This window comes from Myotis davidii, unplaced genomic scaffold (assembly GCF_000327345.1).
Source record: "Myotis davidii unplaced genomic scaffold, ASM32734v1 scaffold41, whole genome shotgun sequence".
In the NCBI taxonomy this organism is placed as follows: Eukaryota; Metazoa; Chordata; class Mammalia; order Chiroptera; family Vespertilionidae; genus Myotis; species Myotis davidii.
Window position 1 is genome coordinate 1192342 of NW_006292344.1, and position 22216 is coordinate 1214557.

The 22216-nt window shown below is 41.5% G+C and overlaps 1 protein-coding gene across 5 annotated transcripts in view; it reads left to right on the top strand.

The window, feature by feature from the left end:
* Positions 1–22216, top strand: part of LPP (LIM domain containing preferred translocation partner in lipoma) — a 653115-nt gene that overhangs the window by 64219 nt on the left and 566680 nt on the right. For 3 of the 5 annotated variants that reach the window (XM_006765861.2, XM_006765860.2, XM_015565376.1), the window contains one exon: positions 9010–9137. The exons of 1 other annotated variant lie outside the window; for it this stretch is intronic. The gene's annotated coding sequence lies outside the window, so the exon portion shown is untranslated. Of the gene's footprint in view, positions 1–8818; positions 8881–9009; positions 9138–22216 lie in introns of those variants that run through there. One more of the 5 variants, XM_015565377.1, reaches the window with a different exon arrangement.

A 22216-nucleotide genomic window follows, 5' to 3' on the forward strand; every position in this document is an offset into this window, starting at 1 on the left:
ACTACGCTAAATGTCAAATAAGTGGAATCATATAGTGCTGATCCTTTAGTGAAATGGCTTACTTCACTCAGAATAATATCCTTGATGTTCATATTGTACCATGTATCAGAATTTCCTTCTTTTTAAAGGTACGGTATTTTTTTAACCTCCATTATGAAGGAAGAACCCGAGGCTTCAAGGAGTTAAGTAGATTGCCCAAGGCCATGCCCTCAGTAGTGAAACTGGGATTTGAACTCAGCAGTGTGGTCAGGAGGAAGCAGATAATTGGTTCTCAACTGGAGAGTGGCACCTTTTCACACATTGCTGTGTCATTTGAATGGCCAGGTGTTCTAAAGGAATATCTCCCCAAGTATTTTCCGGTTTTGTATTGGCTTCTGGGAATCTGAGGACCAAATCTGAAACCTGCTTGTAACAAATAGTATGAGACTTATGGCTCCTATTTTTTTGTCCCCTTTCTTCACCTTATTTTTCCATCTGCTTCTCTCATCCCATAGTTTTTTCACTTAAAAAAAAAGACATGGACCATGTGTATCTTTTGTCAGGTACTTTAGATACTTTCTGAAACGAGGTGAAATATATAAACCAGTGACATGATATCAAAAGTTTTGTAATTATGTCAGAGGAATAGCTGATCTGAGGACAGGGACTAAGATGTGCGTTTCTGACCTGGCTCTGCTACTCACACAGTATCTAACTCCAGCGGTGAAGCTTGCTCCTTTCTGAGTCTCAGTTTTGCTACCTGGAAGGTGGGATTGTTGGCAATGACAGGGAACATTTCTTCTGTGCTGAGCTCCGTGCTGGGCACTCTACATGATTTATCTCTTTCAATTCTTCCAGCACTCCCACAAGACAGGTGCTGTCATCCCCATTTTGCTTGAGAAATGTAAGGTCTAGAGAAGTGGGCAAACTTGCCCACATGCCTACAGCTACAGAGTGCAAGCATTCATTATCCATGCCTGACTCCTAGTCCAGGGTGTTAGCCACAGGCCTGGGCTACTTGCCCTTCAGCAGTCTGTAAGATTTCTTTCATTCGTGGCATGCATTTGTCTAGTTTTATTAAATCTCTATTGGATTCCCACTTGTGTGCCTGTACTGTTCTGGGCACTGATCCAGCACTGAATTTAGAGTGAAGAAAAAGACACTAGAAACACTGATCCTGGGTGCTTGCATTCCAGTAGGGGTGTGTGGAGGAGGCAGATAATAAACAAACACATAAATAGGAGAGAATGATATGGAACACTTAAGAGGATTCACCCTGGGTGCTTTGACTGAGGGAGTGGAGGAAGGGCTCTGGGAGGTGATTGTTTAAGCTGAGATCTGAGTGACAAGGAGCCAGATCAGTAAAAGTCAGGGGAACAGCATTGTAGGCAAAGGGCATGGTCAATGCAAAGATTGCGGAGTGAGAATGGTTTTTTGTTTGAGGAACCGAGGAGCCCAGTGAGCTAGGAGATAGTGGGCTACAGGAGGAAAAAGCTGAGATAAGAATGGAGAGGGGCTGGTAGGTGTTAGTAAGCTAGAATGGAGGTTGGGATCTTTGTTTAAGTGTGATGGAAGCATCTAATTATGTTTTACTAGCATCGTTCTGGCTGCTCTAAGGGGAAACGGATTTCATGGTTGGGGCAAGAGTAGAAGAAAGAAAGTTAGGAGGAGACTCTTGCAATCATCCAGTTATTTTTATTAGGGTGGTAGAAGTGGGGTCAGAGAGAAGGGGATGAGTTCATGTCATGTTTTGGGGGGGGATTGTCTTCAAGATGTCAAGGACAGTATCCTTCTGAGAAGTGTCAAGCTCAATTAGCAGGATTCTGGAATACCCTGATGGAGGTGAAAACATGTGCAGTGAGGGCCGCATAGACTTGAAGCTGATCCGGACTAAGGAGTCTGTGCTTCCTGCTTTGGTTTCTAACCTGGAGCGTCTGGCCAATGAATGGAGGGCAGTGGCTTCCTGCCTCTGACTTCCTGGCTGAGAGCTGCTGGAATGCCCCAAAATAAGCCCAGTAGAACAGGCCGCTTCCTTTGCTCTCCCTGGGTATTTGTACAAAGCATTCTTTCCCACCAAGAATACGGGACATTCAGAGTGATGTTGACTTTATGGGCCATATTTAACTTAGTGTTTTTCCTTGATGTGTCGTCTGTTTTTGTAGAGATTCCTGCCTCCAGTGAACTCCCTGGTGAGGAGCCTTGGACCAACCAACCTGTAAGATGGGCCTGGAAGGCTTAGTAGGTGCCCAGAAGAACTAGGGCTTCAAAGCCCTACCTTGGCTTGAGGATCCCAATCCAAGGGCACCTCCCAACCCTCCTCTTTCATTTACAAGTGAATTTACCCTTGCTGGCCCCTGCCTACTCCATGTAATTCCCTTTAATGTGCTGGGCTTTCCAGTAAATGCTCTCCCATTCAGTGGATAAACTTCTCTCAGAGAAGTTAGGTGATTCAGTCAATGTAAGGTAGTGAGAATCCAAGATAGAGCCCTGTGTTCTGGCCACCATGTAACCTCATGCCCCTGGGTGTCTCTTATTAATCTTGTACTACACTCAGCCTAAACCAGGAGATGCTCAGAGATTATAAATTAAATCATCTGAAATTCACTCCTGAAGCTTCTTCACTCACTCTTCTTCAAATAGTTTGCCATTTATAGATACCAGTTTTTTAAAGATTCTTCATTTCATCTCTTAAAAACAGTGTTTTGTTTTTGCTCATTTGAATTTCTTTAAAATTTTTCTTTCATTCATTTAGTCAACAAACATTTATTGAGTTCTTACTGTATGCCAGTCATTGTGCTAGGTGCTGGGGATTGATTCAAAGATAATTTGGAGGCATTTGGAAGGGGAGTGGATAATTACAGCACAGAGAGATAAGTGCTGTAATAGAGGGATATATAAAGAGCTAGAAATAGCACCATGAATAACATCTACGAACAAATTGCCTTCTTTTTTCCTTTTGGATTATTCCCTGTTGTATATTGCCCAAAGTGGGATTACTGGGTCATTTAAAAGATGAAAACAATTTGGCACAAACGATGTAATGACTTGCCTGGGGAATACAGCTCAATTTTCAACAGGGGGAAAAAATTATCGACAACTCCAGATTTAGATTTTCACCAGGAGGATGAGGCCTGTTTTCTCCTACCCCTATCAACACAGTGGCTTTCAGGGGGAGCACCTATTCTTAACATGTCAGCCTGCATGTGGAAACTAAAATTTTTATGTTTGATCTCATGAGTAAATTGTTAATCCTCACAAGAATCTAGCTATATAAGTTTTATCATTTTCATTTTATAAATGAGGAAACTGTGCCTTTATTAAAAGGATTTTCTAGTTAATTTGTGGAGATTCCAAGAATCAAATGCAGGTCTTTTGATTCTACAACTCCTGTCCTGTTCTCTATGCTCTGCTTACCAACGAGGGGTACTTATGCTCCAGCCAGGGCATGGGATTCCTTTAGTGACCTGTAGGGACTCTTCTCAAGAAGATCAGGATCTACAAAATAGGTATAGAAATCCTAACTCCCAAAGTCATTGCCAGCGAACAGTGTCCCTCTGTCTTTTGACCTGGAAGGATCTGAAGGCCTGCTATTCTTGATTTGGCCCAGGTTCTGAAAAGTTACTACATGGCCTTAACACAGGAGCCCAGAATCCCAAGCTGAAACCATACCATAGTTCTGCTTTGAAACATTTATTATTTTCCTAATATATTTAGCTGTACATCTCTGACTCTATGTTTATTTTGTGATTTCTAAATTTTCCTAGTAGTTTTTGCATTAAATAGAAACTCCTGACCCTGGAATCCAGAGCCCAACATATCCAGACCATGAACTTCCTTGATGTTCTTGCTCACTCATCCCTAAGTCAGCCACATTCTCTGCCCTTCCTCACAATACCCTGCATTTTCTCACCATCATACTTTAGCTCATGCTGTTCCTTTAGCCGGAGAGGACCTCTCCCACTTAAACGATAGACACTCAGCTGCTCCTATACACTTCTGCACAGATCATACTTTCTGACTGAAGTAATGTCTGATCATCTGCTCCTCACTGTCCATACTCCCCACCATCCACAATCTCCCACACTGGAAGTGATCTGTCGGTTCTCTCTTCTGCTAACTCACTGTGCAATGGGCTCTGAGGCAATAGAGAATCTCTATGTTGCTTATGAGCGTAGGATCTGGATTCAAATTTTGGCTCTGATACTTCCAGGCTATGTGATCTATCAAGGTAGTTAACCTGATTGAGCCTAAGTTTTCTCATCTGTCAAATGGGTATAAATAATCACACCAAGTCATAGGATTATAATGAAGATTGTATTGTTATCTGTGCTTTCTCTAAGGCACTTGCCATCTCCTACTCTGTTGATATTTTATCTCCTTCCAGACTGGGAGTTCCTGAAAAGCAGGAAGGGAATCACATCTTGCCTGTGTCTTTGACATATGGGATCCGCTGCAAAAGCTCCTTTAAGGGAAGGGATTCCACACAATTTAACTGGTGACATGAGTGCAGGCTCATTCCTAGTGGAAGGTTCCAGTCACACAGTGCCAGGCCTGGCTGGAAGCTTTGAGGTATGGAGCTTTGGACACACGCAGTACTTGCTGGATAGGCCTCTGGCTCCTGCCACTTCAGTGACAGGAAAGAGGCTAGAGCCTATGTTCAGCCGGTTCTTCCCCTTTGCCAAGTTGGGCAGTGCTGGCATTTCCCTAAGCCTCAAGGTAGAGTGGAAATCCTGCTTGGAACATGATACTTAGTTTCTTTCCTGGGTCTTCCATGGGTGAGACTTCTAGATGAGAGGAAAGGGTCCATGGAATTGTGGGTTTGGGACGTTTGGGATAACTCTGAGAGCCCAAACTCTTCTGACTTCTCTGTGGGTGGGGCCTTTCAGAGGAAGCTCCTTTAAAAACTTCTGCCATTGCTATGCTTGAGCGCTGACCATGGAAAGGCGATTCCATTCTTAAAAAGATAGTACTACCATTTAACTTTCTCTTGAGTCATTTCTCAAAGTGCCATACTTGGATCGTGAGTCTCAAGATCCAAGTATTTTAGCCTGGCACACAGGTCCTCCATGTTCTGGCCGCAACATTCTTTTCCATCCTCATGTCCTGCTGCATCCCTCCATGTGCGCTGCCACTGGCCTCATCAGATTAGTCACTTTCCCCAAGAACTCCCTGAACTTGTCCTCCTTAAGGCCTTAGCACATCGTGTTCTCTGGGCCTATTTCCTCCCCCTCATACGTGGAAATCCTCTTGGGTGTTCAGGCTCAGTTTAGAAGTCATCTGCAGAGTTCTTCCAGACCCTCCAAACAACGTTGCATGTACTTGTGCTTTGCACACTTTTCTTTTTGTTGTGTGTATTCAAGCAGGTCTCCAGTTAGGTTATGAGCTCTTTGAGAACTCAAAGCATGCCTAAGTGCCTACACCTGCTAGGTCCATGCACTGTGCCTTGCTATGGACAAGAGGTGCTAGCAGGCGTCTGTTTTGTGCACCTCTGAATGTGGGGCACATGACATCCTGTTAGCTAACACTTGCATCTGAGTGGTGTTCAGAAGCACATACTATAGTTATTGGTGATTTGTTTCATCGTGAGTCCAGTTATTTGAATTCTTTCTTTGAATTGGCCTGATATCAACTCATTGGTAACCTTTCTCAGGTCTGTTTTCGCATATACTGGGCAGATGCCTGCTTAGAGCCTGGGCTCTGAGCTTACTTCATTTAAGAACATAACAGGAAGGTAGAATTCAGGAGGGATCTATCTGCTTCTAATATTAACCTTTTTTTTTTTTGGTTTGAAAGTTAAGCTTTTACTTTTTTATCCCAAAGCTCCTCCTCGAAATGTAGAAACAGCAGAAGAGTTTTTTGTTTTGTTTTGTTTGTTTTTTAGGTATATGTAGTAGAATAGCTGCACATAGTAAGGTTGTCAGTGCAAAGTAATAAAACCTGTGCCATGGAGCTTTATTTAGAAGACCAGGGTTCAAGTACTGGCTTTAACATTTCCTACTCTTCAAAGACTAGGGTTCAAGTACTGGCTTTCATGTTCCCTAGTCCTGAAACCTTGCCTAATCTCCCTGACCTTAGTTTCCCCAATGGATAATTGGAAAATCTTTTTTATAAGGTTGGTGGACAGGTTGAATGAGATTCTGTACATTAAATTGGGATTTTTTTTCCCTGCTGTACAGTTCATAAACTGGGTTTGAAGGCCATTTTTAAATAGTTCCCCAAAGTTTTCCTTTGAAGGGAAATGCTTGGATGTTTGTTTTCATTCACTTGTTTTATTTATTTTCTTGAATGAAAAAGAAATGAATTTATAGTCAGGGGATATGTGGCATCTAACACACTTAGGGAACATACATGGCTTGTAAGACTAAGTTATAGTCCATATAATTAGAATGGCAGAACCATATGCTTTGAGACATTATAAAAACTTTAGCAGCCACAGTTCTAATGCAGACTTCGTGCATGCTGGATATGGAATCCCAGGACATGGTTACAATCTCCCTGATGGGTAATAGCCCCGTTTTGCAGACAGGGAAGCTCAAGCTTAGAGAAAGTAGAACTTACATAAATCTAATATCAAGCTTTGAACTTCATCCTGAACTTATAATGACCTCCAGAAATCCTTTCTATCTCCAGATGTGACAATTCCTGCTTGACTTTGTTTATCCTTTATCCTCTCACTCCAGGGGCAGGCCCTCATTCCAGGCTGGATAAAGCAGTGGACATCGGCAGTCTCAATGTCTCATACTTGATTAATGAAGCTAGATGAGTGTCTTGACTTTTCCTTCAAAGAATCTGCTCATTTTGAACTCCTTTGAATGCACTCATTCATCAGCCTTTACTTCTTTTTTTCTCCTTTTTTAGAAGATATTTGCCTTTCTCCACCTCTGCTTTTGAGGTCAGGAGTGTTTGAAGAGGACTTCGTATTTTTTTTTTTTTTAATGTGTGGGAAATTCATTGAATATTTCCCATCATCTCCTCCAACCATGTGGTGGTGGGAAGAGAAAGCACAGTGTTGGGAGTTTGGAGCCATGGTTCTCATCTTGATTCTGTCACTGACCAGTGAGAGGACTTTGAGTCAAACCTTCCTTTTCCTGTTAGGGGTCTCAAGTGTCTTCATCTGTAAAAATGATGGTACTACAAGATACTCCTAAGATTTGAAATTTCTGCATGATTTACGGTGTCAAAACCATCAATTTTGCTGAGCGGCCTAATTCTGCAGCTGTTTCTCTTATACTTTTCAATCTTTAGATTTAATCTATTCAACAATATATAATTTTTTAAAGGGAAGCTTTTATAGACACTTCTGAAATATAAGGGTGGTGGTGGGGATAAATGGATGTTAAAAAATAGAAAACAACCAATTAAATAGTATATAGCATGTAATTCTCCTTGGAAACTTACCATGAAATTGAGGAGCACTTTAACAACTGGTAATTTAAATTGCATTTGAACTCTGTTAATGGTTTGTTTGCATGAGAACTTCAATCATTTCACAGCCCTTCTTCAGCAAAGCTACTTGTTCTCATTATGGAAAAAAAATATTAAAAGAGAAGTTGACTAAGGAAAAGTGAGGCCACTTTCATTTGTGCATTTGAAGGAAGCTGGCAAGAGTGTGAGAGGTTGCCTGAGGGCCAAGGTTGGAGAGCCTTGCCTTTCAGGGAAGCTTAGAAATCTGGGAAGTCAGGCACCCGTTGTGGCAGTTGTAGAAACTGCTGTGATTTATATCTCCCTCTGCAAGGAAAAGCTTAGGTTTCCTGGGCCTTGTGGGTGGAGGCTGTCTTTTGTTTTCTGTATGACCGTGCTGTCCACAGGTCCAGTACTGGCCTCCTCATTCTTCATTCCTCAGCAAGTTTGAAATTATGCCTTTCTCTCATTTCAGTGGAATGGCTTTGAGAATTCTAATGTTCTTGAAAACCACTAGTTCTCAGGAAACTCATTGCTGTACTGGGCTCATCTTGATTACTAGTATGCTGTTGTCTAACTTAATTCTTTCTGCTGTCGGGCTGTACTCTGAGAGCTTTGAAGCAGGTGTTCAGAGACTTGAGTATGGGACTCTGGATTGTGCTCCAAAGCCTATTATGTGACCAATGGACAGTCCCTTTGCCCAATGAGTCTCCCTACCCTTTGTCAAAGTGGCAGTCACTGGGTCTAGTGGACAAGCCCTGGACTGGAGCCCTGGATTGTCTGGTACTCATGGTGGGGACCTGTAGTGGCCACCTCCTTGTTCTGGCCCCAGCTTCTCCTCCTGTCAGTGGGAGAGTTGATGTGGGTTATTTTATTATGATCCTGCAACTTTGATCTTATATGGATATTTGAAGACTGAATGAGAAAATATACATGAAACAATTGTGTGATTGATTTAATAATATCTAAAATGATGACAATGAAAATAAGATTAGTAGTTTTTCTAGTATGTGGATCTCTCCTGCATATAAAAGACACATTTAAAGCAGCCAGCTGCTTCGGCATCTGTGTGTGTTGGAATATATATTGCATCATTCTTAGCAAATAGTAATAGCTCTTAATTAAATGAAACCTGTTATGAGGATTTCCTGGCAAGTGTCAAGATTGTCTAGCTCTCTGCTCTTCACTTGCTCTTACTTTTCAGGCAAGGGAATCAAGGTTCAGAGGGCTTGCTTGCTCCTATAGTTAGAAATGTGTCTGCAAACTCATATCCCTTGTTTCTTTTTATTTGTTGTAGTTCAGATTTTGCTATTAGCTTTTTTTCTTGCCTACCTAACATGTATCTAACTAATTGATCTGTCTCTTTCATCTGTGATATTACCATGAAGCTATTTTCCTAGGAGAGCTGAGGATGAACACTGGGGGGCTGGCATTCTCTTTCTCCACCATTCTGAGACAAATTAGTGAAATACAAGTGCCAGGAGCTTAGGAGGAATAGAGGTGAGCCACTAGATCTGTGGGTTTCAAGCCTGGCACCCTTCTCACTATTGCCTGGTCAGTGAGTTCATAAACCCGGAAGTTCTAAAGCTGCTAAGATCCTAGAAATTCATGAGCAATCTTCTTCTCCAGTTTCCCATAGGTGGGATCACTGAGGCTCAGCAAGAGAACTGAAGACGGAATCCACTCACCTGATTCTCAGTTTAGGGCTTTTCCTAAACTGAACACTCATTGGAGGGAAGAGATTTCTTCTTCAGTTGGTAAGTCCTATGCAGAAAAGAAGACTTTTCCTTTTTATACTCAATTTGCATGTTTTAAAAATCAGTGTTTTCCATTTAAGGTAAGCATGACACTAATAATTAACATGGACGAAGAACTAGAGGAGAACCAAAATGTTCTTTCTTTTTTTCTTAAGCTAATTTCATTGGCAATGGATGGAATATAATAATGCTAATAAAATGTGTGGCAAAGAAAAGGCAGGACTCAGCTCTTAGAAGTTGGCTTGAAGAGAGACTGGAAGAAAATTTGGAGAAATGATGATTTCCGGTGGCTGATAATTGTATTGCTTCCTTCTTTCTCCTTTGGCATGGAGGAAAGTGTTCTTGAAATTGAAAGACCAAAATGAAAATGTCAATGACCAGTTTTATGGACATCTGTGATGAAAGAAAGTAATATTATTGAGTGGTTTTTTTAAAAACCCCTTTATATGGTGCTTCTTTTGTGATTTCATCTTATTTTCACAACAATCTGTTCAGGTAGGGGAGGCTAACTTTGCTTAAGCAAAAGGTTGAACACTATGTGTTAAAGGGTCTGAGTTCGAATCCTGTTGCACATTCAGAAAGGGGACTGGTGACCAGGTAAAGTAAGATTTCCCTTGTGTTTTGGAATTCCTCTGTGTTTAGAGGGTAGAATAGAACATCATGTTCTAGAAAAGAGGGGTGGTAGGAAGAATCAATACTGTGGGCTACCCTGGGCTGGGGGGAGACTTGAGGCAAGTAGCTGGGGAATTCTGGGACAGGCTTCTATTTAGAATTCTAGATCTGTGGTCTCCATCTTGAGGGCCAGTCTGTCTGTGCCCCAACCACTGACTTTATACTGACTACATAATATGGCTTCCCTTGCTTATGATGTAGTTTTTCCAAGCAAAGCAGATGCTCTTGTGATTGATAAAATCTAACTTTATTTAAAAGTGTGGCTCAGTTTACAGTTACATTTCATTGCCCTTTTTTTTCTTCATCAATGTATCTTAAAAGAACAACAGACTTTCTACGCCTATGGATCTGCATAAGATAAAAAGCTGGAAACCATGGCTTTGACTTTTAGAGAGTAGCCTGTTAAAATTTCAAGCATGATTTTGAATGCTTTATCCCAAGCATACTTTTTAAGCATCCAATGTGGATCTTTGTTACCTGTTCTATTTTCTGAAAATTTTTTCAGTGTTAGAAATTAAATTGTGATGAATATGAAGCCTTGCATTTGGATAAAAAAAAAATCTAGTTTGCAATGATAGAGTGGGAGAGAGTACCTAAACAGGAGTGAGCTGAAAGAGACAAAAGGAATTTTTGTTGTCTGTAAGCTAATTTATGAGCCAACAGTGGCTTTTGTCCTTACTGATGCAGCCTTAAGCTGCATTGAACAGAGTGTTATCTAGAATCAAGTTGGGGGTGGGGGGGCGGGGAGAGGAAGGTTCCCTGATGGAAACCAGCACGTTTAGTGGTGATGTGGGCATCAGGACTAGTTTGAGCAAGCACAGTTGTATCTATGCTGTGCTCCTTGTTCTGCCCTCTTCTATGTGTTGGCTTCATTGTCAGGATGTTTCACCTCATGATCAGGAGATGGCTGCTCACTTGCCATTTGGGGAAAGAGAGCCCTGTTTGCCATATCCCCATAGACTTGGGAAATTGCATTCCTCTGCACCAGTCACTGAGGCCACAAGGAGGACACTGTGTTAATTGGCATGTATGACCTGAGGCTCTGCTCTGAATATTAAAACAATATCTCCCCGACCTCATGGCAGCTACACAGTACGATATGGTGGTCCCTCAAAAGAACATCTGGGTGCTATTAGGAAGGGGAGAGAGGACTAAAGCTATGTGAGTGACTATCAACCTCCATTCAGAGCTCCCCTAGAGTGTCAGACTTTAGTCCTCACCTCATCCTCTGAAAGGGACTTGAGCCAACGGGACTGTCCTCATGAGGATGCTGAGAGGACCGGAAGTGATATCCCACCAGGAACTGTTACAGGAATGAGAGCCCAGAGAACTTTATGGCTTTAAGGCTAGAAAACCCAGTCAAACGAGAGTCAGCATCTCTTGTTCATGAGTTTTCCCCAGAGTCTCGTGGGATGTCTGGCACATGGTCGGTGCACAATGCATTTTCATGGAGATAAAGAAGAAATCCAAAGGCAGTGAGTGTTCCTTTCCATATGGGTGGTCCCTCAGGCACTGGCAAGTGCTCTGTTGGAGTATTTTAGGAGTTCTAGCACAGATGAGGCTGGACTGTATGGTTTTATGAGGGTGAAGAAATGACTGGACAGAAAAAGGCTTTTGGGACCAGTATGGCTTAAAAAAGTTTGTGAGTTCATAAAAAGGCAACAAATATGATGGGATGGGGTATCAGAAGGTCTTACAATGATTAGATGTGCAACCCTAAAAGAACAAGGTCCCTCTGCCTTCATTTCCCTGATCTGAGAATTAGGAATAATAATCATTGCCCTGTCTACCTCTCATGTTTGTTTAGATCAAATGGGTTGATAGATGCTAACCTGTTTTGTAAACTATAAGGTGTGGCCCATACACGACAGGTTAATCCTTTTGTTTCATTTTTTAGTTTAAAGGCTCATCTTGGACATACAGAAAAATAAGGTGATCTAACGTGTAGCCCCCAGTGCCCTACCTGGTACACAGGACATACTCAATGTATGTCCTTTTGTCTAACCCTGAACCACCACCATCACCAAGGTTGGATAGGCACTGATGTGTTCTCAGTATTGGAAAGGAGTTATATCTGCAATCTTGCTCAATGATGGCCGTTGATATTGACATGAAATAGTATATCATTATTACTTTCCATATTTATTTTTGTTCTAGACTGTAGGAGGTGGAACAAGGTAGATCAGAGATGAAGCATCAGTGCTTGAGAAAAACCCTAGAAACTACAGTCTAACAGGTTGGCTCTTGCTTTGTTTGATTAGCTAATCACACCTTCTGCTCCAGGCGTGACTGGCCCAGTGGGAGTCAGGAAGGAAATTATTTTCCTCTGTTGATACTAGTGTATAATTGTTGACGGTAGCCAAGGGCTTTCAGTTTTAATATTTCCTCTTTGGTTCTCAGAATAATCAGGTAGTAATCTCTGCCGAAAGCAAAACATTGGTCACTTCCACTTGACTTTGAGAGGTATGTCTTGGCTCTCTACAATTACTTGGTCAGGTGGTTTTTTGGGCATGTGTGACCATCTGCTTGGTCACCTTTCGCTGCTTCTATGTTATTGCTTCAAAAATTGCAAAAGGACTTGCTTGGTCTGAGCAGGGAACCATTCAGCCCCCTGAGACTTTTTGTTCTTTTCTAGCCCAGGGATGTCTTGTATGAGGTCTTTGCTGTCCATGAAAGTAAAAGGAAGAGCTCTCTTTCTCTCTTTCTTGCTTTCTGCCTTTTAATTTCACATTCTTCTATTGCCTGACCTGAGGAGAGTGCAGACATCTGTACTTTGAGGAGGGCTATGGAGTCAGAGGAATTTTCATTAGGTTACTGTGCAATAGAAAGGGTCTGATGCTGAATTGATGGAGAGCCTCAAGAGTCCTTTGTAGATTGCTGCCAAGTATCTACCCATGTTCACAGAAAGTATGCTTGTTCTCTACCCTGATCTCCGTGTTTGTCTGGAAGTCAGTGAACCTCAGGACATCACAGTGAAATAGGCACAGTCCCTGACCTCAAGAAGCTTACAGTCTAGTTAGAGAGAAAGACAGTGAAATATACCTTAGAGAAGTATTGTTTATAACATACATTCAGGAATCACCACATATGTTTCAGGCCTCACATTAGGTGCTTGGAAAATCAAGGTAAGTGATTTATAGGCTCAGATCTCATGGGGCTTATGTGAAAGGTTGGGAGAGTCGAAATAATTGAGACCATTGGGAAAGGTTTTCAGGAGGAGGGAATCTGCTCTCAGAAGTTCTCAGTGAGCCATGGAGCCTTATGACATAAGCCCAGGGGCTTGGCAGGTTGGGCCTGTGGCTATAGTTTGGCTCACTAGGGCTGTGCAGAATACAGCTGGGCAGGATGGAGTTACTTATCTTGCATGTGTGGTTCTGGCTCTAGTTCATTCTGACCAATGGACTGTAGCTGGATGTGTCTGTTGACTTTGAACTGCACTGACATTTCCATGGCCACCTCCATGTGGCCAGAGCATGCTTGCATCTGTGTTTCTAAACTAGACAGCATCTCTGCATTCTGGGGCACAAAGGTTCCTTTTTGAGAGTTTTGACAGTGAATCTTTTATAGTCTACTGCCCAGGCCTCATGAGAAGTGGTGGAGTTGGTAGGGGCCATTAAAATAATCTCAAACTTGGATACTGTCTTTATTATCTATTGATGCATACCAAATTACCCCAAATTTAGCACCTTTAAACAAACAAAAAACAGACAAACTCATTAACAATAAATCTATCAGAGAAGAGGATTAGCAGGATGGCTGCATTACTCACAGTTTCGATCTGGGAATTCTGGATGTTTGGGTGTGAGAAGTGGTGGAGTTGGTAGGGGCCATTAAAATAATCTCAAACTTGGATACTGTCTTTATTATCTATTGATGCATACCAAATTACCCCAAATTTAGCACCTTAAAACAAACAAACAAAAAACACACTTATTATCTCACAGTTTCTGTGTCAGGAATCGGAGCAGCTTAGATGGGTGCCTCAAGGTGTCTCTCAGAGGTTGCAGTCTGGGTGTCTGCTGGACTTACAGTCTCTTTCTAAGGCTCAATGAGGAAGGGGGTGGAGGGATGCATACCAAACTGATAGGACTGTGGGCAAGATTCAGTTACTCACTGGTTGTTGGACTTTGGGCCTCAGTTACTGATAGTTGGCTGGAGGCCACCTTCAGTTTCTTGCCATGTGGGCCTCCCCATAGGGACGGTCTCAACATGGCCGCTGGCTTCCCTCAGAGTGAGTGAGTAAGGCATGCAAGCCAAAGCCTTTTGTAATCTAATCCTGAAAGTGACACATTGTTCCCTGTGCCTCATTCTATTTGCTATAAGCAAGTCAGTCAATCCAGCCCACCCACACTCAAGGAGAGTGATTGCACAAGGATATGAGTAGCAGGTGTGCATTTATATGGGGTCAGTTTAGGAGCTGCCTAAGTTATGGTCATTCGCTAAGGTGAGTGTAGGAGTTCCATGGAACCACTGAATGAACTCAGCACACCTCTGTGAATCAATTGCACTTGAAGACTTTGGATGAAACTCCATTTAAAATCCTAATAGAAACATTGATATATAGAGTACAAAATAGGCATGGTTTTCAGAGGAAAAACGCAAGTTTTCAATTACTAGTAATGCTATGCTCCCATACCTCTACATTTTCACTTTCCTTCACAGTTAGAGCTCCTTTGGTAAAAATTTTTGAATGTTCTCGCTTAAGGTCTTTACTGTACAAGTAAGACACCAAGACCTGGAGAGGGGACACCCTCTTCTTGGGCCACAGAGCATTAGTAGCCATGGAGCAGCCATCAAAGGCTCCTCTGACTCTGGCCCAATGCTTCCCTTCTACCTCTCCACACAGTCTATGTTTCATTATCAGCCCATATAACTTCCAGGCATGCTTTCTCTGTGTTTTGCAACTTCCATCCTGTCCCAGGAAGAAATTGGGGAAAACAGGTCAAAATTTGGAGTCTTGAGCCTTCATGTTTTTCCGCTAGGTAAATTTCAGGGTCTACATCTCCTGTTGGGTCTCGCTGTGTCCTGAAAAGTTGCATAAATCAGTATTACTTGGCTCTGATAGCATGTCTCTGCAGTTATGAAGAACATTTGTGTTGAGAACAGTGAGCCAATACACAACATTATTACTGTGAGACTGACAGAATCAGATATAAAACCTCAACCAATACCTTCTGTAGGGCAGAAAGTTCTTTTCCAGAATATCCATCTTTTTCCCCTACCAAAATACTTTTTATCAAACCAAGATTGGCAGTACATTTTATATAAGATGACAGGCTCCCTTAGAGTCCACCTTAACATTCCTAAAAAAATCAATGGCAATGAGACTTAAAATGGTGGTCAAGCTCATTAGGAGCCTTACTGCCAACATAAGGAAAGCTAGCTTTGGTCGTTGAGATGGTCACTGGCCAGAATGTAATACTATTCCCTTTTCCATGACCCCTTTCAATATTTTTTATAGTTTTTGTGCTTTCAAGGTGTTTCTTATCAATTATTTGATTTTTATTGAAAGTCCATTGTACATAATTTTAGTTGGTTGAAGACAAGAGAGTAAAGCAAAATCTGGGGTAGGAAGACTATCATGTGTTAACTGTGTAATCTCACTTAAGTCACTTAATTATTTTTAAAACCAGTTTCCATACTTAAAAAATGGGGCAAATAGCACCTTCTTCAGGATCCTTTTTTGCTTACAAAGCATCATTTTATATATATATAGTACCCTGAGAGGGTATTAAGTATTCAGTTGGTGGCCATTAAATGTTAAGTTTTTGGTCTCCTTCATATCTGTACCTGCTAAAAATCCCTTCAGTTCTTTTCTCTGTTAGGTCATTATCTCCAAGTCCCCACTCTACATGGTCCCCTTGGCTTGGACCAGACCTGTAGCATTTGCATATGTCACCCTGATTTCATGTTTTCCTGAGTAATTAAAAGCCTTAACATTTACAGTTTTGCTCCTAAGACATGAATACAGACATAATATGCTCACATTTTCTGGTATTTAAAAAAATAGTACTTCTGGGAATAAAATATTCACGCATGATGTTTCATGAGGAAGGCCTCTTGGGCATTTCTACTTGAAAAGTAAGTGTTGGTTTTCATGATAAAATGGTCTAGTATACTGCTACCAGCCTCCTGTTCTTTTCTAAGTGGAAGCTTCTCTGAGACCTGGCCAGGGCTGACCCTCCTTGGCTTCTCTTTGGACTTCTTTAGGATGACATCATCTCACTCTACTTCAATGGTGACTGGCTTGAGTTATATCAGTTATTAAAAATGATCTAATATTTTCCTCTTAAGTCTAGGGCTCTGGCTCGTTCAAGAATTAAGCTAGTGATTTATTTATTATACGGTACAAGACGGCTGTAGCCACTTTATGATGTAATCTAAGAATGACATGAAAACAAAATAGGCTTTTACATAATGAAAGTGTTCCTGTAATACATCTTATAGCAAGTATTTTTTTTCCCCATTGAGAATGGAGATATATTTTTTTACTTTTCCTCCACTTCTCTCTTACCTTTTTTTTCCCATTTATGAGTCTTGAGGACTTTAAATCAACTTTAAAAAATCAGTATTTAAAACACCACAAAGACTTTGGTTGATTCTTCTAATCTTATCTTGTCATCATCTTCATTTCCTTTCCCCTCCCTCTGTCTATGGCCTCTGTGATGGCCACTGCTCTCTGCTCAGCGGTCTATAGGGTCCTCTCAGCACATGGCAGTCCTCACCATTCCTTTGCTCATGCTGTTCCTTCTACTGGAAATGCTTCCCTGATCCTGAATTTTCTTCTGCTAAAAATGGTTACAGTGCACTGGTTCCTACAGGTAACAAACTTCTTCAGGCCAGCTCCAATGTTCCTCTAGTCTACCTCCACACCTTTTTTAAGCTTCTGCCTCTACTTAGGAACCCTTTATCTCTATTTCTTACAACTTCATACAATAGCAAGCTCCCTTTCTCCACTCCAAGGAATAGTCACAGAACATCAGCATTAGAAGAGGAGACTAACTTAGGAGACTACGGGGAAAGGGCCTTTGTAGCTCTGGTTTTGCTCCTAACACCGAGATATGAGGAGATCATGGCCCGTCTTTGTGTTTCAAATTTCTTTATCTGATGGATGAGTGGTGTGGATTTCATTTAATGTGGCCATAAAGTATTTTAGTAGTGACTCCTTGAGGTGCTGTGTTGAGAAGGATTCTGAAGCTGTATCCTGACTGAGTAGGAAAGAGTTGATGATCATTTAGCAATATTTATAATGGCTGTGGGTGAGGAAGGGGAGAGAGAGTGGAGGCATACAAGAGGTCTCTTGGCTATTTTTCGATTAGATATTTAGAGATCTTTTTTTCCTTTATTTTTTTGGGATGGTTTGATTTGCTGACTTTAAATGTCTTGCCCAAGGTCACATAGCAAGTAGTGGCTAGAATCCAATTCTCAAGTATAGAGATAGTTAAAAACTATTCTAATTTCACATTTATTCATGTAGCCTGGCTGTGGGAGTTGAAAAGCTGGGAAATACTAATAGTACTAAAGGGGTCACGGTCTATTGGATACACAAGGCTCCCCAAATTTTGTATGTTTTTGAGGTGGAGTGGGATTGAGAAATGCCTTTCACCTCTGTGTTTTCTTTGTTTCCAAAGAGTTATAATGTTTGCACTGTTCTAATTTATGTCAAGGATGGCATTTTAAAGTCAAGGTCATGAAGTTAGTTGACTCTACCAGGTTGTTATTGGGTTAGGGTTCATGGAGTTAACGCATGAATCTTTGGATACTCTGTGCTCCTCTTCTAACCCAGACAAAAGGCTTAGTTCTCAGCAGAGCACAGCTGAAAAACAGAAAAAAAATAAAAGAAAAATAGGAAAGTCCTAGAATAGTGGAAGAGACAGACAGAGGAGAGAAAGGAAGAGGGCAGTAGTCTAGGATGGTAGACAGCACTTTGAGTGATGAAAAATAAACTGGAGGTGGTTAGAGTGGAGAAGAGAGAAAGAGGATGGAGGAGGCAGGAGCAAAGTAGGACTCTGCCATGGAAGGGGACACAGACTCTGTCTTTGCAGGTAGAGGCTGATACTGATGTTTTCTTGTAGAGGGAATAAGAAGTTGGACTGCTTGTCCTTTAAGGTCCTCCCTGTCTGCAGAGTCTGAAATTCTCAGAAGGGACATTCTGTGTGCATTTAAATAATTTCCTTTTTTAAATGAAGGCTTTATAGATGAAAGTGACTCTTCCTTTCTCCATGGTCTTGGCACACATAAATGCTGACTTATCTTGGGCAATCTTTTGTCCCATTTAGCATTATTGATGAAGGAAAGGAGGCTAGCTGAGGATGTCTTTGTACTGGATGTATTTTTGAGGATGGTTTCTGTGCTTTTTAAAAATGTACTTCCAGAGAATTCTGTCTGTTTGCTGCCCTCAATCCTATAATCAACAACTGTTCTATAGTCAACGATTTGCTTTTTCTCTACCATCCGAGTGCTTTGTGTATGCATCTTAGAACATTCGTGTCACTGTGCTCTGCTGTATAAGCAGACTTTTAGTCTTCCTCTTCCACTAGATTGTAGAAGCTTCTTAAGAGCATTAAGCATATCTTATTCCGTAAGAGGACCCTGTGTGCCTAGTGTAGTGGTTTGCAAATGATAATGATGACTCATTAACAACTATTTATTGAGCACCTACTGTGGGAATAGAATCTTGAACAGAATCAAGCAAACCTTCATATATATGAGTAAATATATAATGTTTAGATTGTAACCTATTTTCAGAAGAACAAAGCAGGTTAAAGCCACAGAGGATAGGGAGGACACAAATTTAAATTCATTGGTCTGAGAAGGTCTTACTGAGAAGAGTGCACTTGAGCAGGAACCTGATGAGGTAGTGAAATGAGGCAGTGAACCTGAGATAAGAGGAGGGAGGATGTTTTAGGCCGAGAAAAAAATATTGCAAAGGCCCCGAGGCAGAAGCATGCTGGGTATATTCCAGAAAAGTGAAGTGGCCAGTGTGGTGGGAATGCAGTGGTCATGGTGAATGGTATGGGAGAGGAGGTTACCCACGCTCATAAAAATAGTTGCAGCAGTAAATCTTTGTTGAGTACACATTGAAAATGCTCAGAAAAAAAAAAAAAAAGCCTTTGTGACTTAAAGAATCCCCAGAAATTTGACAAAAGGATGACATAAACTATTTCTTGTTTTTAGCTTTAAGATACAGGGGCAGTAGATGGGGGGCTGGGACAGTATAGGGGGTCAGTTCAAAGCAGGTCCAGTTTTGGAGGGTACTGGTTTCCCTCCTGTGTGTCGCCTGCCTTCCATAATGGAGATAGCACACCTGCAGGGAGGCTGGAGCCCTGGGTGCAGATGGGCAATTGCATGCCTAACCACCCATTCAGGCACCCACTTATTTGTTTTCCGCATGCAAATATGGGTTTTTTTTTGCAGATGAATTTAATATATTTGTTGCTTCCCCATTTTATTTAAAACAAAACAAATGACCAACCATGTCAGTTGAGGGCAACAAATAGAAACATGATGACACGGCTGAAAGGGATCCTAGGCAAATCAGTCTTTTCTGTGCTCAATTTAATTTTTACTTTATCTGAGCCCTTCTTAATATCTTAATGATTTTAAAGAGGGATATTATTTCCGTAAATTATTTTCTCAATATTTCAGGCTCCATATTTCTACTGTGTGGTTTCCTACTTTCATCTTTATAGTTTCTGAACTTCTGGCCCATTGTGAAAAAAAAGATTGGGGCGTGGGGTGCATTATGGACTCTCCAGAACAACTGGCAGGTGCTGCCTGCAACTTCTTTCGCCTGGAAATAAACAAATAAACAAATACAAATTAGAAATATTTGCCCCTATTAATGTGCTTTTATTATTTGTTGTACAAGATCATGCAAAAGGTTACTTCCATTTATCTGGGACCCTGTAGGTAAACACCAATAGGAGATAGAGGGCTTAGGTAACTTTTTGCTTTGGTTTCAATGACATTTCAGAGCTCTAGAGTGAGAAGTCTTAATTGGTAGATACTTTGGCATTCATTTTATCTCAAACATTTCATTTTATGGTTAGGGAAACTGAGGTCCAGAGAGGTAAAATGACTTGTTCAAGGTCTCAGGGAGTAGGAGGTGGCCATTGGACTTGAGCAGCTGGGACCCTGGCAGATGCCTGCCTCTGTGGCCTGGACAATGGAGAAGCTGCTGGAATGCACAGAGGATCTAATCTCAAGGTGAGGTCTGTGTATAAGTGGTGTTTGTGTATCTCATTTTTATCTCATAAACTAACTTAAAAAAATTGGTGTCAAATCTCAAGCAGAGAAGCAGTGATGGGGAATGTGGATAGGGATTGCTTGCAGCTTGCCTTCCAAGGTGGTGGTCTGGAGAAAGTGAGTGTGTGTGTGTGTGTATGTATGTGTGTGTGTGTGTGTGTGTGTGAGAGAGAGAGAGAGAGAGAGGAATGGAAATGAAGAAACTAGGAGGGAGAGGGGCAGATCACTTGGCAGTAGGAACTTCATAATTAGACACAGCATTTTTGAGCCAGTAGGAAGCCTAAAACATACTGAACTAACTGCTCTATTTTGTAGAAAGATAAACTGATGATCAGAGTGATTGAGAGCCTAGCCCCAAATCACTCAACTTTGAGAAGTTAGAATTTTAGACCAGCAATATCCTTTGAAAGAAACTTTTATTTGGAGAAGTACCAGTCATCACTATCAAATTGTATGTCCTACTTAGCTGGTAGGGCTGCTCCGGTGAGATGGAGTGTCAGCTGGTGAGATGGAGTGTCTGCCTTCTTTGGAATTCCTTCCTTAGACCTGTTTTGTCAGGAGGACCATGGCCAGGGCTTCTGTGTCCTTGCAGACATGACAGACACACAACCAGACATCAAGTGAACACTTAGTTAACAGACTGCCCCTAATGGCTAGCTTACAAATGATCCTCTGAAGAAGTGAGGTTTGGAAAGCAAGGCCATTAAGTAACATCTTGTGTTTCTTTTATATGTTCGTAAATGTAGGACCCTTTCACTTTTAAGTGAAACATTAAGGTGCTGAATGATAGGGCATGCAGAGTCCAAGGTGACATTTTTGGAGGTAACCTGAGAACAGGAAAATCCATATGTATGAAGAGGGTAAACTTTGGTCAGAGGGTTACCATTCTGAGCAGTGGCCTCAATGGCCCTGGACAGCCTTGATTCTGAAGGCCTCTGGGAGCAGGGAGTGGGGAATGAGGACAGGAGTGTGGATCTTGCATGAACTCAGCCTGTGCATCTGCTCTCTGTGCAGGGGGCCTCCCTGCAGGTGTGTGCCCTGAGTACATGCTGTCTGTTTCTCCTGCTTATGCACACAGCTTGATGTGAGTGCTTCCCACCATGTGCTGACAATCCCAGACACCAGTGGCAGCCTCTGTGTCCCTAGACAGCGGGTTTATGTGTCTCCCGACTTGTTCCTCATGTTTTCTTCTACTTTTCTTTCTTTCTTTTTTTTTTTTTATTGCTTAAAGTATTACAAAGGGTATTACATATGTGTCCATTTTTTCCGCCCGCCCTTGACAGTCCCCTAGCCTCCCCTATCCCCCAGTGTCTTATGTCCATTGGTTATGCTTATATGCATGCATACAAGTCCTTTGGTTACTTTTCCATCATCCTCATCCACCTCCCCCTTTGAAAAAACAAAATAATCAGGATGGTCTGAATGCCCATTTTGTGCTGACTTTTTAAGTTGTATTTTGTAACTAGTTTGTTTCCTGTTCATATATGTAATTAATATACTTTACGAGAGAATGCATTAGAATGTACTTGAGTTCTCTTTGGCTCTATGATTTTTTTTTTTCTTAAAAAAGTACTATCTTTCTCTCTTCGGACCTCCAGCCTTCTTGTGTACACAACCTATTTTTGAAGAATTTTTAGGGAATTGTTGACTTAGTTGGAACTACTACTAGAGAAGCAATTCAGACGATAGAATCCCACACTTAACTTGCTTTTCTAGCAACAATTTATTTTTCCTTTAGCTTCAAGGACTAGCAGTGGGGTATAGGATATTCTGAAAATAGGAAAAACATGCCCAATGGGTTGCTGATTTCCAGCGAGGCACATGGAAAAAAAGTGTTTATTTCAGTGACCTCTCTGCTCATTGGAAAACTCAGGGCTGGTGGATTTCATGATCTCCAGACTAGTGTGTGCTCTCTAGTTACAGTTGAGTAACGAGGGCAAATTGCAGAGTAGTGGATGCTCTCTTATTGGGCTCTGGGGTGTTATGGAGACATGCCATCCTTTGGTATTAAGACACATCATTTCTTCAAATCAGGTAACAATAAGGAACTGCTACACCAAATCCCCAAATACACTGAACACATGAGGATTGCAGAGCTTTTAGAGAGTCAGCCTCAACCTGGGTTAAGTTTCAGCATGGCCGGTGGCCACACTCGGGGA